This window comes from Camelus dromedarius, unplaced genomic scaffold, assembly GCF_036321535.1.
Source record: "Camelus dromedarius isolate mCamDro1 unplaced genomic scaffold, mCamDro1.pat HAP1_SCAFFOLD_19, whole genome shotgun sequence".
Taxonomy (NCBI): Eukaryota; Metazoa; Chordata; class Mammalia; order Artiodactyla; family Camelidae; genus Camelus; species Camelus dromedarius.
The window spans coordinates 24801-41900 of record NW_026989808.1 but is presented as its reverse complement, the minus strand read 5'-3'; the positions used below and the strand labels follow the sequence as shown (position 1 = coordinate 41900).

The 17100-nt window shown below is 36.8% G+C and overlaps 1 pseudogene; it reads right to left on the bottom strand.

Annotated features, from left to right (window-relative positions):
- Positions 1 to 6041: 6041 nt before the first annotated feature.
- Positions 6042 to 16694, bottom strand: LOC135318473 (guanylate-binding protein 6-like; annotated as a pseudogene).
- Positions 16695 to 17100: the final 406 nt, after the last annotated feature.

Below are 17100 nucleotides of genomic sequence, written 5' to 3'. Positions count from 1 at the left end.
TTAATATTGTTAAGCTGTCAGTACTACTCAACAGATTCTACAGATCTCATGCAATTCTTATCAACATTCCAATATTTTTTCCAGAAAATAAAAAGTTCTAAAATTCATAGGGAATTTCAAGAGATCCCAAATAAACAAATAAAAAATCTTGAAACAGAAGAACAAAGTGGGAGATATCATACTTCCTGATTTCAAAACTTAGTACAAACTATTGTGATCCAAATAGACATATAGACGAATACAGTAAATAAATCTTCTCATATGCGGTCAAATGATTTGGTAAAGGTGTCAAGACCATTCAGTGGGAAAAGCACAATATTTTCAACAAGTGATACTGAGGAAATTCGATATTCACATGCAAAAGGATGAAGTTATACCCTTACCTTCCTCCATATTCAAAAATTTACTCAAAATAGAACAAAGATCTAAATGTAAAAGCTAAACAAAATCTCTTAGAAGAAAACATAGGGGAAACTCTTCATTCTATTGGGTTTGGCAGTGATTTCTTGGATATACACCAAAGGTGTTTGTAGACAACAAATGAAAAAATAAATAAATTGGTTTTTACAAAAATTTAAAACTTTTGTGCATATCAAAGGACAATATCAAAAGAATAAAGGGTAACTCACAGGATGGGAGAAAATGTTTACAAATCATACATTTGATAAGAAATTAATATACAGAATATATAAAGAACCCTTTAACTCAGCAACAACAAAAACAAAAACAAAGAGCTCATTTCAAAAATAGTCAAGGACTTGAAGACACCTTCCCCAAATAACAAAGATAAATGGCCAATAAGTACCTGAAAAGGTGCTCATCATCATTATTCATTAAGGAAATGAGATACATTTCACACACATTAATATGGTTGCCATTTCTTTAGAAACAGAAAACAAATTTTGGTAAGGATGTAGAGAAATTGAGAATCCTGTACATCATTGGTAGGAACAAATTGAACAGCTAATGTAGGAAACAGTATAACTATTCCTCAGAAAATTAAACGTAAAATTACCATTTGATTCAACAGTTCAACTTCTATTTATATATCTCAAAAGAACTGAAAGTAAGAACTCAAATATATAGTTGTACACCAATGTTTATAATAGCATTATTCAAAACAATACAAAAAAATGGAAACAATCTAGTTATCCACTAACATATGAATGGGTAAATAAATTGTAGTGTATTTGCTGGTCAGAATGGCTGTCATCAAAAGAACACAAGCAACAAATATTGGCAATGATGTGGAGAGAAGAAACCCTTGGTGGGCTCTTGGTGGGAAAGTAAATTCATGCAGCCACTGTGGAAAATAGTATGGAGATTTCTCCAAAAATCTCAAAATATAATTACTATATGACCCAGATTCCACCCCTGGGTATATAAAAGCAAAACCAAAACCAAAACCAAAAACACTAATTTGAAAAGATACATGCATGTCAATGTTCATAGCATCATTATGTACAATTGCCAAGGTATGGAAGCAACCTAAGTGTCCATGAACAGGTGAATGGATAAAGAAGATATGATATACACACACACAGAGATAGATAGATATAGATAGATATAGTATGTATAGATATTTATTGTATACTACACACACACACACACACACACACACACACAATGGAATACTACTCAGCCATAAAAAATGAAATTTTGCCATTAACAGCAACATGGATGGACTTGGATGGCATTATGCTAAGTGAAATAAGTCAGACAGAGAAAGACAAATACTATATGATATCACTTATATGTAGAATGTATAAAATACAACAAACTATTGAATATAACAAAAACAACAACAAAAAAAGAAGCAGGCTCACAGATATAGAGAACAAACCAGTGGTTACCAGTGGGAAGTGGGGCAGGCAATAAAGGTATGGAGGAGTGGGAGGAGTGGGAGTAACACACTATTGAGTATAAGACAGGCTACAAAGATGTACTGCACAACAAAGGGAACATAGCCAGTATTTTGTAATAATTGCAAATTAAGTGGAAATGTGAAAGTTCTATAATAATTAAAAATTAAAAAAATAAAATAGAGTGTAGTACATTCTTACCATGGAATGTTATTCAGCCTTAAAAAGAAGGATATTCTAACACATGTTACAGTCTAAATAAACCTGAGGACATTATGCTAACTGAAATAAGACAGTCACAAAAAGAAAAATACTATATGATGTCATTTTTATGAGGTATCCAGGGTAGTTAAATTCATAGAAACAGAAAGTTTACTCACACTTACCAGGAGCTTGGGGAGAGGGAAATGGAGACTTGTTTATTGAATACAGAGTTTCAGCTGAGCATGATGCAATGGGTTGGAGGTAGATAGTGATGATGATTGTAACATCTATGTGAATATACTTAATTCCACTATATTGTACACTTTAAATAGTTAAAATAGTAAATAGTTGTGCATATTTCATCAAAATAAAATAATTAGGTACTTTAAGTGGGAGGGAAATAGAACTTGATTGTCTGCATTTTCTATATTAATGGACAGTCAGCAGGGGCAGAGAGAGATTGGGGCCTTAGACCAAATATATCAGGGGAGGAATTCATTACTCATGTTTTATCAGGGACTGTTTCCTGGGCTAAGACTGAGCACCATATTCAATGCAGCCTGGGACCACTGTCCACAAAATAGTGGTCAGGAAATAAGATCACATTATCTGAAGTAAAAGGAATTCCATCCAAATGACACTGTTGAGTGGCACAACCACACTTCCATGGAAAAAGAGACACAAAGAAGAATATTCCAGAGTTGTCATATCAGTCCTAGTACAGTCATAGAAACAGAATCCACTTTAGTTTGTTTAAACATAATAAATTTGTACAGGTGATAAAGGATTAGAGATCAAAGAACACAAAATTCTTCATCAAAACCTTTACTTTTTGGCCTATAGGTAATGAGGGATATTTATTACCCTTTGAAATAATAAACAAATGTCACACTTATTCATACATCCAACCATTAATCTATTTATTCATTGTTTCAATCACCATGCACTCTAGGTTTTACCTTACTTTAAAGTTACCATATTTGGTCCTTAGGGCTCTATAATACACAATTATATCTCCAGGCAAGATGCACTAGGTTGAAACCAAACTTAAAAAATGACTATTTGGTTGCTACTTAGATTCTTGATCACTACACATAAAATATTTATATATATACACACACACATACACATACATACACATACACATATCTATATACACACACACATCTATATACACACACATATATATATATATACATGTATATAATTACAATATTTATTTCTGCCTAAATAACATTATGTAAGGCCCATATACAGTGTAAGCTGCATGAGGACAAGATCTTTGCTTTTCTCTCTTTACATAATCCAGAACAATGGCAGGGAGGACATAAGAATTTAACAAACAATGTTAATAATTAGAACCAAGCATTCCTTAATGAGAATTAGAATAGATGTGTGAATAAATTGTTAACTACTTTTTAAAGCCTTTTTATTTTTCTAAGTGACCATTGTCAGTTTTATTATTTTTTATTGAAAGAAAATAGAAACAGTATTTCAAAGAGATATCTGCACTCATGTTTATTGCAGCATTAACCACAGTAGCCAAGAAATGAAAGCAACCTAAATGCCAACACATGAATGGATACAAAAGATGTGGCACATATACATATACACAAGGGAATATTATTCAGTCACAAGGAAGGAGGATATCCTGCCATTTGCAACATCAATGGACCTTGAGCACATTATGCTAAGTGAGATAGGTCAGAGAAAGACAAGTACAGTGTGATATCACTTGCATGTCGAATCTAAAAAAGACAAGGTTTCTCTTTGCTCTTCAATGCAGGGTGTGTCTAGTCCAAGGGATTAGAACATCTGCTTAAGTCAAGCTCTCAGTGGGAACAGATATACAGATATTTCTGTAGAATAGTTTACTTTTCCATTAAACCCCATGATACATTGGTCACATATTCATTACTATATGGTTTCTTCTTTAAAAGGCAAAGCCATTCATTCTTCCTTCTGAACACTTGAAGCCACGACTAGACGGAGTCATTTAAATTCTCCAGTGGAGATGAGTTAACATCCTCGCAGAGATACTGAGACTGTGGTGAATAAGGTCACATAGGGGGAAACTGTACCGAAAGATTTTCTTCTGCTCCTCTGGTCCTTAAGTCAAATTAGAGACCTTAATCTAATATCTAAAATCCAAACAATCTATTATCTCAGAGGTTTGGTGTGATCATGGAATTCTGGCAATTGAAAACAATCACACATGTGTCAGCTTTTTGTTTTTACAGAAGTTTCTTACTAAGTACCCTCTGTGCCTAAACATACACTATGAAGATGTAAAGAAAATACATATATATATATATATATATAAAATGGTGTCTGTCTTCAGACGAACTATACTTTTATTTGAAAACAAATACTAGACCAAGTTAGTTGCACCTGGGCCAAGACTGTGTTCATACCAGGATGTCATGTACCTCTAACAGGGAGACTGTGATGTCTTTTCAGGATCTGAGCATCACTCCTAGCTTGGATCCTGATTCTGAGAGTCCTTGAAGTGTTTGGGTATTCTCATTTCCCAGCATATGGATCCAAGTACATTTCCAGAGGTCCCCTAGGAGAGGCACTGTGAAAATCATTATCATTTATCCTCATCCCAGAGTTGCAAGGTCCTCTCTCCTGGGATCCTGCCCTCCCCTCCAGGTGATAGTTCCATCATCTGAAATTGGTTTAGACCAAGGGTACGGATTATAACCTTTTATCAATGTAACCTCTCAGCTTCCTATAAATATCCTTGATTCCAATGGTTTCCTCCCCATTCTTTTTTTCTCTACAGACACCTTGTTTTATTTGCCATCTTCAGAATTTTCTCTGGTCAGGTCTGCTGGCTGCCACTCCAACCAAATTATAGACTGAATGTTTGAATGTGTTCTCCAAAATCTATTTGAGGAAACCCCAACTACCAATGTCCCAATGTGCTTGGAAATGGGGTTTGGGAGGGATTAGATAATGAGTGTGGGGCCTTCATGAATCTAATTAGTGCCTGTATAACAAAGAATCATGAGATTCATTCTCTCTGTCTCTCTCTCTCTCTGTCTCTCTCTCTTCACCATGCTAGGACACAGTAAGAACCTTGTCATCTGTAAAGCTGTAAGAGGACCCTTACCAAGAAAATAACAATGCTGGCACAGTGCTTTTGGACTTACAGCCTCCAGGACTGGGAGAAATAAATGTTTGTTTTGTAAGCCACACAGTCTATGGTAATTTGTTATAGCAGCCTGAGCTAAGACAAACCACAATGCTCATTACTCTTATTGTATGTACTTGAATTCTGATGTTTAAATGCCAACACCTGGCCTCTGTGTGTCTGGGTTTTTCATTCCCCATTACTATCAAGGCATCCACTTCTGCAGTGGTGCATCACCCCTTCTGTACTTGTCTACAGCAGAGACGCCACCACTGAACTTAAGGATGTTGGGAATTCCTCTCACCAGTGAATATTCTTAGTGTTTAGTAATTTGTTTCTAAACACTGTAAAAGTGTAATTAAAACCTATGAAGCAAAGGTTACTGTTGTTGAGATTTCAAGGGGTAACAGGAAAGTTCATACCTTATTTTTGAAGCAAATATAAGGGATTAAAAACCAAGGCCAAAGCAAAAACAAGATTAGGATGCAAACGTTATTTTCTAGTATTCTGATCTTAGTCTTAGACCCCTCATTAAGCAGGCTAATGTCATTTCTGGAAGCAATGAGCAATTCCATTTATTCACATTCCATTTACTATTTTAATTATTAGTATTTTAGTTTGTTTTTTTTGTTATTCGAGAAATAACACAAGCTAACTTTGCAAAATTGAAAATATAGAGTATATAATGAAAAGCATGTGTCCTTTCCATCCCTGATGCCAAGCTGCCCTCTCCAGGAAGAACCAATGATACCAATTTCTAATGAATCTTCCAGAAATGTACTATACATACATGTGTATGAGTGCCCAAAATAATTGCCTTTTTTTTTTTACGGTGAACACATTATACAAACTGTTTTGTGCCTCATTTTTTCACTCTACATTCTATCTTCCAGATTGTTCTATATTTATACGAATAGAGCTCCACTATCTATTTACTAGCAACCTAGTATTCTAGTATAAATGCATGCAAAATATATATTACCAAATTACATAAATGAGCATTAAGTTGTTTCCAATCTTTTGCCATTAGAAGTGAAGCCTCAGTGAAACTCTTGTATATATGTACATACACATATATATGATTTTGCACACATATATATTTCCTAAAACTGAACACACTATATCAAAGTGTCCATGCATTTATTCTATCTAATGTGGGCCAGGCATCAGTATTCTCTAGAAATCACTTTTTATATTTAAAGCATTGCTGGATGAAAGTGAAATGCATGCACATCAGAAATAGGCCAGAGAACATACATGTATATTATATTATATATCTGATTTCTTTACAAGGAGAGCTACTTCTTTTTAAATAGTGAGCTCACTACTTTCATAACATTACCAAGAATGTTAGCTGGTGCAGGCAATAACGAAGCGATCCTTTTGCCAAGGTTGTCCAAGGCTTGTACAAGCAAGGAACTATCATCATTTTTAGTATCAATAATTCTCTCTCCCAAATCATTTATCTCTGTACTCATCTCCTCACATTTCTTTCTAAATCCTTCAGTACACAGATCTTCTTGGACCTAAAAAAAAAAAAATAAAAATGAGGAAGGAAGTAAAACTTTTTAAATCCCCCATTTTTTCAAGGATTACATTTTGTCAAACTTTAAAACTTTGTCAGACTATCTTTGTTTTATTCCTAAAATTGTTCTCTCTTAATCATGAAAGGAGACTCTTGTAACAAGGAATATTTCCTGGTTTGGACCTAAATATTAAGAGGAAGTGTAGTTTACAGCCTTAATAATATTCATATACCTTAGGGTTTTGCCAGGAGGCTAAGCCTGGCATGAGGACAGATGTAATATTTTCCAGTCAAAAAATGCAAATGAGAGGTAGCCTTGGTCTGACTGCACTAATTCTCAGTCCCACTCAGGATGACACTGTCACCCATATTATAAAAATCTGTTATAAACACATGGCCCCTAAATTATAGAAATCTCTTATAAATCATGTTCAGATGAACAATGAGAGAAATCCCTCCATGCCACATGATAGCTTGGGGATCTGTCCACACCTGGAGGCAATGTAGCAAGTGTAAAATCTATTATTTCTATGTGTTTTTAAGTCTGGAAATTTCTGGTAGTTTTATGTCAGCACAGATCTACCTCAGGGCCTTGGGCTGAGCAGGTCTCCTGGTAAAAGGTAGTGATCTTGTTAGAGCGTACTAGTTGTTGTTCATATTAAACACACATAGTTGGAATATCTGTTGAATCAAGCCCTGTGAGATCATTTTAAAATTCTCTAAATGGCTATTCAACCCTATTTATATTCTCTGAGGGCTTGGAGTAGAGGGGGGAATACTCATCCTGAACTCTCCAAAGTCTACTTACAGAGCCGAATTTAAAGGTTTTGGAAGGATTCAAAGGCTTCAGGGTTTTAATAAATCACAAGCAGTAGATGCACTTGTGATCTTTGCATGACCATGCTGTAACCTTCACCCATCCCTTCCTGGGGTACCAGGGCAAAGCTATCAAGCTCTACTACTGCCACAGCCTGATTCACCTTCAGCTGATGCTCCAATATCTTGTTTGGCTCTCTCAGCAGGTTTTCTCTTTCTCTCACCAGCTTCTCCATCATCTGGACTATGTGTTTCTGGAGAATTCTCTTCTGAGCCTCCACCTGCTGCTGCTGCTCCTGCAGTTTCTGATTCAGCAGCTCCTGTTCCTTCTCAGCTGTCTCCTTCCAGGTCCACTCTTCTGCCCCAGGAAGGTATTAGAGAGGGAAAAAATAGGCAAGAATTGACCTCCACCCTCCTGAGCTCAGAGGCCAAGCCAAATTGAAGAGGGAGGTAGGAAATCTCTGAAGTCCTCCCCCCACACCCCATGTCCACACCATCGAGAGCACACTTCAGAATGTGAGAGAAAATGCTCTGCCTGTCTGGCATCCAATCACAGTTTCCTTTGCTGTTTCCAAATGCAGCAGGGTTGTTCCACAGAAAGGAAGGAAGCTCCGGTATTGGGAAGGTTTTGCTCTCACACCTGTCAGAGGGCACTGCAAGAACATACGCATCCCACTGTGAGCCCAGCCCTACCCCGTACCTGCTATGGCCTTCTACCCATCAGTGAGGGCTTTATCTGCCTGCAGGATTTCTCTAGTGCCACCTGGGACTGCAGAAACCTCTGGAGGAACTCATTTGCCTGAGGAACCAAGGAGGAGCACAGAAATTAGATTTCCAATAGGGAAATTAGTGATGCAAAGACAACTAAGTCCATGTAAATTTTGCTTCAAGTTTAAAGTTCCACAGTGGTTCCTTACAATGAGTCCAAGCTCCTTAGAGTGACCTGTCTCTCTCCAGTCTCTTGCCCAGTGCTACTTCCTTCTCCCCACTCTAGAATCCAGCCAGTCAGAATCATGTTCAGTTCTACAAACCCCAAATCTCTGGTGCTTTTACATATCTGCTTTACCAGTGTGAAATAGTGCCTCTAAATTGTGCTGCTGTTCTCCTCTGCCACTAGCTGGTTATAACTTTAGACAACTTATTTTAACCTGCCTATGCTTCTCAGTTGAGATCTTTAAAATGTTGATAATGTAGATGCTTCTTAATGCTATTTGAAAGATTAAGTTAAAGAGTCTAGGGAAAGAGCTTAACATTTTGGCTATAGGAAACAACAGTTCAATATATATTAGTTGCATTTTTATTGTTGTTTTTTATTATTTTATTATTATTATTATTATTATTATTATTATTATTATTATTATTATTATTATTAATTATTATTATATTTGTTTCTAACACCTAAGTAGCTCTTTCCTGACTATTATAACTTGTCTATGTAGTTGACTTCCTGTCTCACTTGTGATCATCCTTGTGTACAAAGGCTGACTTGTAAATTATCAGTGCTCAACACTTCAAATATGTTATTGAGTAAAAAAAATGAATAATTTCTGTTCTGTCTCTTGTGGATTTAAGAAATCTGTACTCATGGTTGGGAGTTGACATTTGTACTCTCTTCAGGAATAAATAGCATGCAGTGAACCTTAAAAGCCACAGCTGTTTGAATGGCCCCATACTCTCTCTTTATGCATGCATGGAGCTGCACTCTCAGATTTTCAGGAGACCCCTTTGAGTATTCTGTAGGTTCCCAATGTTTCCCTTATTCCTCACCTTCACTCCTTTCATGGGCACTTGGTGATATTCCTTTTCAATAATTTCCTTTGCTTTCCTGTAGAGTTCATGACCTCCAGGAACATAGAAAGTTCCTGCTGAGATACTTTTTATTAGTGTCTTTGAAAGCTGATCAAGTTTAGTCTGGCAGTATTTGATTGATGTCTCTTCATTCTGCATCAAGAAATCCTCTTTCTTATTCTTTATGATTTCCTAGAGGGAAGAAAGTTAGAGGGCTCTCACCAGAAGCAAGGAACAGAGGAAGTAAATTTCCAAAGGATCTGGTAAAAGAATTGGTCTAACTGTGTTCCTCATGAGAAAAGTATTCTGTTGGAGGACATGTAATAAAACAGCAGTCACAAGATTTGATTTATTCACAGCTCTGAAAACTCTGGAAGACCATGGGGAAGTTCCCTAACCTCCTTTGGGTATTTCATCTGAGCTGTTGGAGTTGCATTACCTAATCTCTGTGGTTCCTTGAAGCTGCCACATTCAGTGATTCTCTCTGTCTTCAATGCTAGATACAACAAGGAGCAACCTAAGCTGAAAGTGGCCAGAGATGTGGATCTGAAAAGAGAAATTTTGGTTCCCAGCCATAGGAGTGTGTTCACAGAAAAAGAAGCCAGCTAAAGAATGTCTTGGGTGTTCTGGACAGGCTTGGAATCCACAGAAGTATTTATTTCAAGAGGATATCCATTCTGATTTTTCATTGAAGGTCAAAGAGAGTTCCAGATAAACTGCCTGAGTTCTGGCAGTCAAAAAAGAAGGAAATGTAGTCCTTTGAAACTCTGTCCCTCATGAGAACATGGACTACTTTATCCTTGAGTGAGAGATGAGCCATGGGACCGGTAACAACATTTCTAGGTTTCGTTCTTCAAGGGGAGGCGACATACGGTAAATACTAAAACAGATTACAACAAGATTCCTCTGTAACTCCTGCTTGTCTTCCTTGAAGGAGTGCTCCATGAAGACTGCAGGGGCTTCCCTCTCACAGGCAGCGTGCGCCTCCAGCAGCTCCTGCAGCATGTCTGTGGGGAAGCTCATTCGCTGGGCTATCTGCTCGCTGTAGTTGTTGTCTGCCCTCTGAATGGCAGCTGAGTTCTCCAGCTGGGCCAGAGTTGTCACTGCATTCTCCAAGCGAGGTACTGCTCCGCTATTGATATTATCCACGTAGGTCACAACCAGAGTCCTCAGCCCTGAAGAAGCCAGGAAATTTAGGGGCTAAATATCAAGTTATCAGTCAATGGCTCCAGGATTCTGAGACTATGCTTCTAAGGTCATATACACATGCATACACACAAACACACACACGCACCCCTACCTCCTTCTAATATTATCACCTTCATTTTTTTACTGACTCTTCATTTTTATGGTTTTCCAGGCCACAGGACTAAAAAAGGTAATATCTACTTCTATCTAACATACTAGGGGCTACCTGGAAAATACAGTTCCCCATTTTAAAAATTGAAAGCAATATAGATTACATAGATAGACAGATGAGGCAAAGTGTACCATGTTTAATTTATTCCTAATTCTGAGGCTTTGAATGGATTTTCAGTGATTTATGGGCTAATATTTATTTTTGGACCACTCTAAATTCTCAAAATATCTTTTGAATTCTCCTTGTGAAGAACACTTGTTGTATAGGACTTCCTTTGAAAACATGCAGTATTCTGTCTTTACACCAAGAGAGTGATTATATTCTAAGTGGAGGATGTTTTCAGATAAGTGGGAGCCACAGATATCAGTCACAAAAGTTGCAATTTGGGGAAGGAATTTGTAAAGCCCCCAAAGTGAGATAATTATAAAGTATACAGATTTCTTCATGGAGTATAAATGTCTGTAAAATCAGAATTCTTTATAGAATCAAACAAAAATACTAGAAATCACATTATATAAAATATTCAACACATAGCAGTCCCCATGGAAATGGGAAAAAGAGACTCACCTTTCCCAGTGACCATGATTCCTTCTGTGAGGGTCTTGGTCCTTGCGTCAGCGAAGATGTAAGAACAGAAATTTTTTGTTTGCTCCTGGAATTTAGGATCCAGTTGGTCTTGAGATACCATCCCAATATTGGCTAGAATTTTTTTTTTCCTATGTTGACCAGTCAAAGACAAAACACTTCCATCTTAGAAATAAATGCCTGATGCAGTCTCTGGGTAGATTGGATGTTTGGGCTTTGGGATTCTTCCCTGAGGGACAGAAAAACAGGGATTAGAGTGTGTAGAGTCTTGAGGCGAGGGGGTTACAGGTGTTCATGGCAGGGATTTGTGTGTCTTTGCCATTTCTACACACAGAACTCTTTTAACATAGACATTCAATACTTCTTTGCACATCAGACTTATACCAATGATATAACTGCAGAGAAATTTAGGGAGACATCTAATCAAGTAAAGGAAACCTATGGCTGGTCTCTCCAGACATGCACATAGTAGAGTGGTTGTCTATGATGTGTTTGCTTAACTAGCAGCTAAAAAGATGAAAGGTCACATGAAACTTTCTGCTCAACTCAACCTCATGTAGGAATTGAGCTTTGGAACCAAAAAGGAGAGCTACAAACAAGGGATCATGGACAGTAATTGGAATATTAGGAATGACATCCTCATTATTTAAGGAAAACTGTTTTGATGCTAAAAATAATTGATGCAGTGTTATCTATTTTTTAGTAAAAACCTCTGAAGTAAAAATGTACCTGAAATGTAATTTTAAGGTATCACCACTAATCTATAAACTCTTTGAGGTAAATGATTATATCTGGTCCTCTCCTGCCAGCCAATTTCTTAATAGCTGTTTTGAGAAATCATAAATAGAAACATGAATGTAAGAATGAATAAATTGGGATTGATATTTCTCTCAAGGATTCAATAGACACACATCCATGGAAATGTAACCCATGAAAATAATTTTTTACCTTGTAATTAATTCATGGTTAAACATGTGGGAATTAGGAGAAAGCTATGATGTGGAAGGTAAAATGAATGTTCTAATAATTGTCAGTATTATTGAATTGGCATAGATTGTAAAGACAGTCACTTCTTCAGGTTCATTTAGAACATATAATCATTTTGTAGATGATATAATTATACAGGATTAGAAAGTTTTATATCCCTCTTTGAAAAGAATAATATGTGAAATCTATATTTTGTTCATTAGATAAGCTTTTCACTGCAGTTTCATGTCTAACAATTAGCTGATTAGTTGTTTTCTTCAACAGAGACAAATTGAAGGAATAGGAAACACAGTGTCCAGTCTTTAGAATGTTTCAGCACCCATTTAAATCTGGATGCTAAATTTAAAGATGTACAAAAAACATATTGGTTTTGAGTAATTTCACTTTACACTTTACTTTTCTTGAGTAAACTTCAACTGTAGCCCCTAGATCTTTGCAACCCACTTTCCAGCCACCATTTCCACAGGCTTTGATTTAGTCTCAAATACAAATGCAATCACAGAGATGAGGGATATTGTTTAGTAGATCCCACACTCTATTGGACTGTACACTGCCCAGGCCATACTCTGATACCTGGAATCAGCTTCAGGGCATTCTCCAAGTACTCATCTTCTGTGATAGGCTGACCACATAACTGCAGCTCCAGGGTGAAATCCCATACAGTCCAGATAAAGTCTGGAAAGAAATTCACAAATTCTGTGGAATCTTCTACTCTATCAGGTGTTTGAGAGGACTTTGCCCTGATGTTTTGCAAGCTCTGTCACATAACTAAGATTTGATTAGGGAAAAGAAACTCACTACCAACAATTCCCACATTTCTCTAGTATAAAAATATTATAAACACACGCTTTTGCCATGGGTCCCCTCTGCTCCACCCAAGAAAACTAAATGACAGGAAAGGAGAGACTGACTCTATCCTCATTCCCATGAATTCAGTGAAACATGGTGGTTCAGGACCTGGAAGGATACTGCAGATGCTCCAGGGCCTGGTGGTTGATGGTGCTCATGCTGTTCTAGACAAAGCTACTGCACAGAATCACGGCCAGGGCAAAGATCCATGAATCCTTCTTAGACTCATCCTAGAAAGCACATTAGAACAAGAGAGTTAGAAGTTTACCCCTACATTAGAAATTCATCTGTACACTTCTTCAATCATGGTTTCATTTATTATTTCAGCTAACATACTCACCATGCAAAGAAATTGCTTGAAGACAGATGTAAATGCAGATGTCAACTTTGACAATTACAGAGACACTTCTTGTTTTTGCAAATTTTTCATATATAAAAGGATTCTAATGTTCACAGTGCTTTCTTTTTCCTCAATTGGATAAAGTAAAATAACATATACAGAAAAACTAATACAGTACCTGTTGTGTAATTAGGAATTCAGTGATGAGTGTGGGCACTTATTCATTCTGCATATATTTATTAATCAGAGTCCATATAAAATATACCATAGTTGGCATAACTGGGTATTTAAATTATATCCAATCAATAAATACTTGCAGGAAGCTACTAAATATCCCCCACTGTTCTTAGATTTTAAAAAAGCAATGCTAAAATTGAAAATTTTCTTTCAACATGATTATTTCAAAGCAGTGGACAAACATCCATAACAGTAAGTGCAAAAAAGATAGAAGTATCTGTAAAAGGCTTACTCTCAGTAATGTATATAAGCAGTGAAACCTATAGCTATAACACTAAACTAAAATTTAGAAGTCTATCAAGGAAGAACAGAGCTATGAAATTTGGAGAAAGAATATGTGATCTGAAAGCTTCCTCAAAGTCTTGAGCTGAATATTAAAGAACTGGTAAATGTGGAACTGAAGAAATGAAGGTGAACCCTTTAGACAGGAAAACCCAGAGAAACAAAATTAGAGATGGGAGAAGACAGGGATCTTGTAGTTAGAACAGAGTCATTTGAGGGCAGAGGGCAAGTGGAGAAGTTAAGGTGAGATTTCATGCAGCCTAATCAAGGGCCTTAAAGCCCAGGCTAAGTTGTATAAATCATAGCATTGTCTAAATGATGGCATAAACTGGAAATATTTTTTTTTTATTATAAATGGCATGTAAAGTTGCTCCCAGTGTAAATGCAAAAACTGTGGTTTATGTTGAGAAGATTCTAAATGGGAGTTTGGGGGGATAAGAGTCTATTCATTACTTTCTTCCCCCAAAACCCAGTTTTTAAAAATAATCAATTAGGATAAGAAGAAGTAGCATTTATGACAAACAATTATTTCAACAGCAAGATTATATCATTGTTTGATATATGGCTTTAAAAATAAGCACAGACTTTCTAACTCCTGTTGAGAAAAAAGAGAGAGCTATAAAAATGTAGGTACTATTTCCAAATAAGTCTCAAAAGGGGGAAAGGAGGGATAGTTCATTTCACCCATTAGCAGAAAGCTAAAACACCAAAATCCATTTTAAATGTTTCTTGTAGGACAAAAACTTACTTTTATAGAACTTGCACATTCAGGGGTGTCTCACAGATTTCCAGAACACTCTGTGAGTAGTTGATGAACTTCATCATAGAAAATGTAAACCCGTCTCTTAAATCCAACTCTCAAATACACTCTTCACCATGTAGCTGAGAAGGTGAATCAGAAATATTTCCTCACTCACAGATTGATACTTCTCCTCTTTCTTAGTTATGCTTAACTGTAAGTTCTCAAAACCAGTCAGGTGCTGCCTGGATTGCCTTTCAAAACTGAAGGACTTATTCCCCCAGCTGTTGGGAGTGCTGGTGGAAGACAGTATTCAGGTGTCAGCCCTCTTAATTAGAAAGGCTGCTGGAGCAGCTCTTCAAAAATGTATCAGCGCCCCAGTCCCAAAATCAGGATAACTCAAAAAAGCCATTCCAGCCATGGAGCTCCCATGAAATTCCCAGAAATTGGGGATTGCAATGCAATGTAATTTCTTCTTCTCTCCAGCCTGCTTCTTTCCCAATTACATGGTATTAAATCTGACTGCAGTTAATGTCTTGTCAATTGAACTAAAGACTCTTTTAGGGCAGGACATTTACTTTGGTCACTGATATCTACAATGCTAAGTCCAAAGGCCTGGAACTCAGCCGTTCAATAATGACTTACTAAATGTAATCAAGTCTTCCACACAGTGCCAAGAAATAAAAGAATTTATCTAAGACACCATGATAACTTACCTAGAAGTGAGATTCAAACAAATCATAGTTTGCCTTATTTACTATAATTGATTTCTAGATTTTACAGATTAAAGAAGTAAAATTTCTAGGACCATGGAGAGATAAGGGGAAAATCCAGAATAAAAAGTATTTAACTGTGAATTTCTGCTTTACCATTCGCACATCCCCCAGGCTCTAATTGTGCAGAAGGACCACCAGAGTATGATTGGGCTTGCGTGGGTGAGGCACACACCACATCCAGATGCCCTTGGTTTCAGACTGCACTGTAGAGCCTAGAGGAAAGCCTGTGAGGAGAGGGGAGAAAGCAGCATTAAGTTAGAGCAGATAATCTAAACCACCAAGGGGCTACAGAGTCAGATCTATTGGAATGTCAGTATCCCAGCATACGAGTTGGTGCTTTCTCCATTTCCTCAAGAATGTCCTACTTTGTGTGTCATCTGTTTCAAGGAGGAAGGAATATTAATTGTGATAAAGATACCAAGCAAGGGCTCAACATAGAGGCAAAGGGGAATCCATGAATCAGACAAAATGGAAGTCACTGATAATCATAACAAGAGTATCTTGAAAGAATGGTGAGGTTCAAAGCCAGAGAGAAATGGACTGAAGACAGACATGGGAAGAGAAAAAGGTGGGAAAAAAATCAAGATTATATTTTTTGTCAGACAAATTTTTCAAAAGTGGGGAGAGGTGTTAGCCACAGTAGTATATGACATACAGGAAATATTTTTAAGATTATAGACATTTGAACACATTTATATGTTGATGAGAATAGTCCATAAAAATGCAAAATGTGTTTCAAGAGTGAGTAGACACAATTGTAAGAGTCCAGTGCTTAAGCATGTAAAATAAGGTAGGATTGTGAGAATTGGTAGGAGAAATTTTGCTTTACAGGAATAAAACATACAATATGATAATGAATTACAGTAAGACAGTGGTTTAGCAGTGAGAAATAGGAGTGGAAAGTTGATTTGTTAAGAGAAGTTTGGTTCTCCCTACACATGATCAGGACAAAAATTAAGAAGCTGAGGTATTAGCTAGAATCAAGCAATTGGTCCTTGACCCAGTACAACACTCACCATGATTCTGACCTGCAAGATGGTTCATCAAGTAGGATTTGCCTGTATGATACGGTCCTACAATGGCCACCACCAGCACTGGCAAAGAAATCTCACCAAGAATCTGCAGAGATTTTTGGTTCACTGAAAGCTCCTTGACACTTTCCAGCAGACAAATGGGGTCCATCATTTTGGGTCTGGATGCCATGGCAACCTGCCAACCTAGAAGAGCTTCTTAGTTTAAATCAGATTATAAAGTCATTCTCTAACTCAGACTTATACAAAGCATGTATCAACTTAGGGTAAGGTAAGTAAGAGTTCTGTGCTTTCCATGAGACAAAATGTAACCTAGAATTAGCATACTGCAGAGGTTTTCCCCCATCATTCCCTCAAGTCTCTCATGATATTGGTAGTGAAATAATATAATATCACTCTCCAAAGTGTTATTTCAAAATAATAATATAATTAAAGTTATTGTTATGATGCACTGAAGGCCTACAATATACCAAGCCCTTTGATAATAACTTACATATCCAGCTAAACTGATATTCACAAGAGACTGAAAGTTAGAAATTAATATAACTACTTTGGAAATGAGGTAAATGGTTCTCACAAA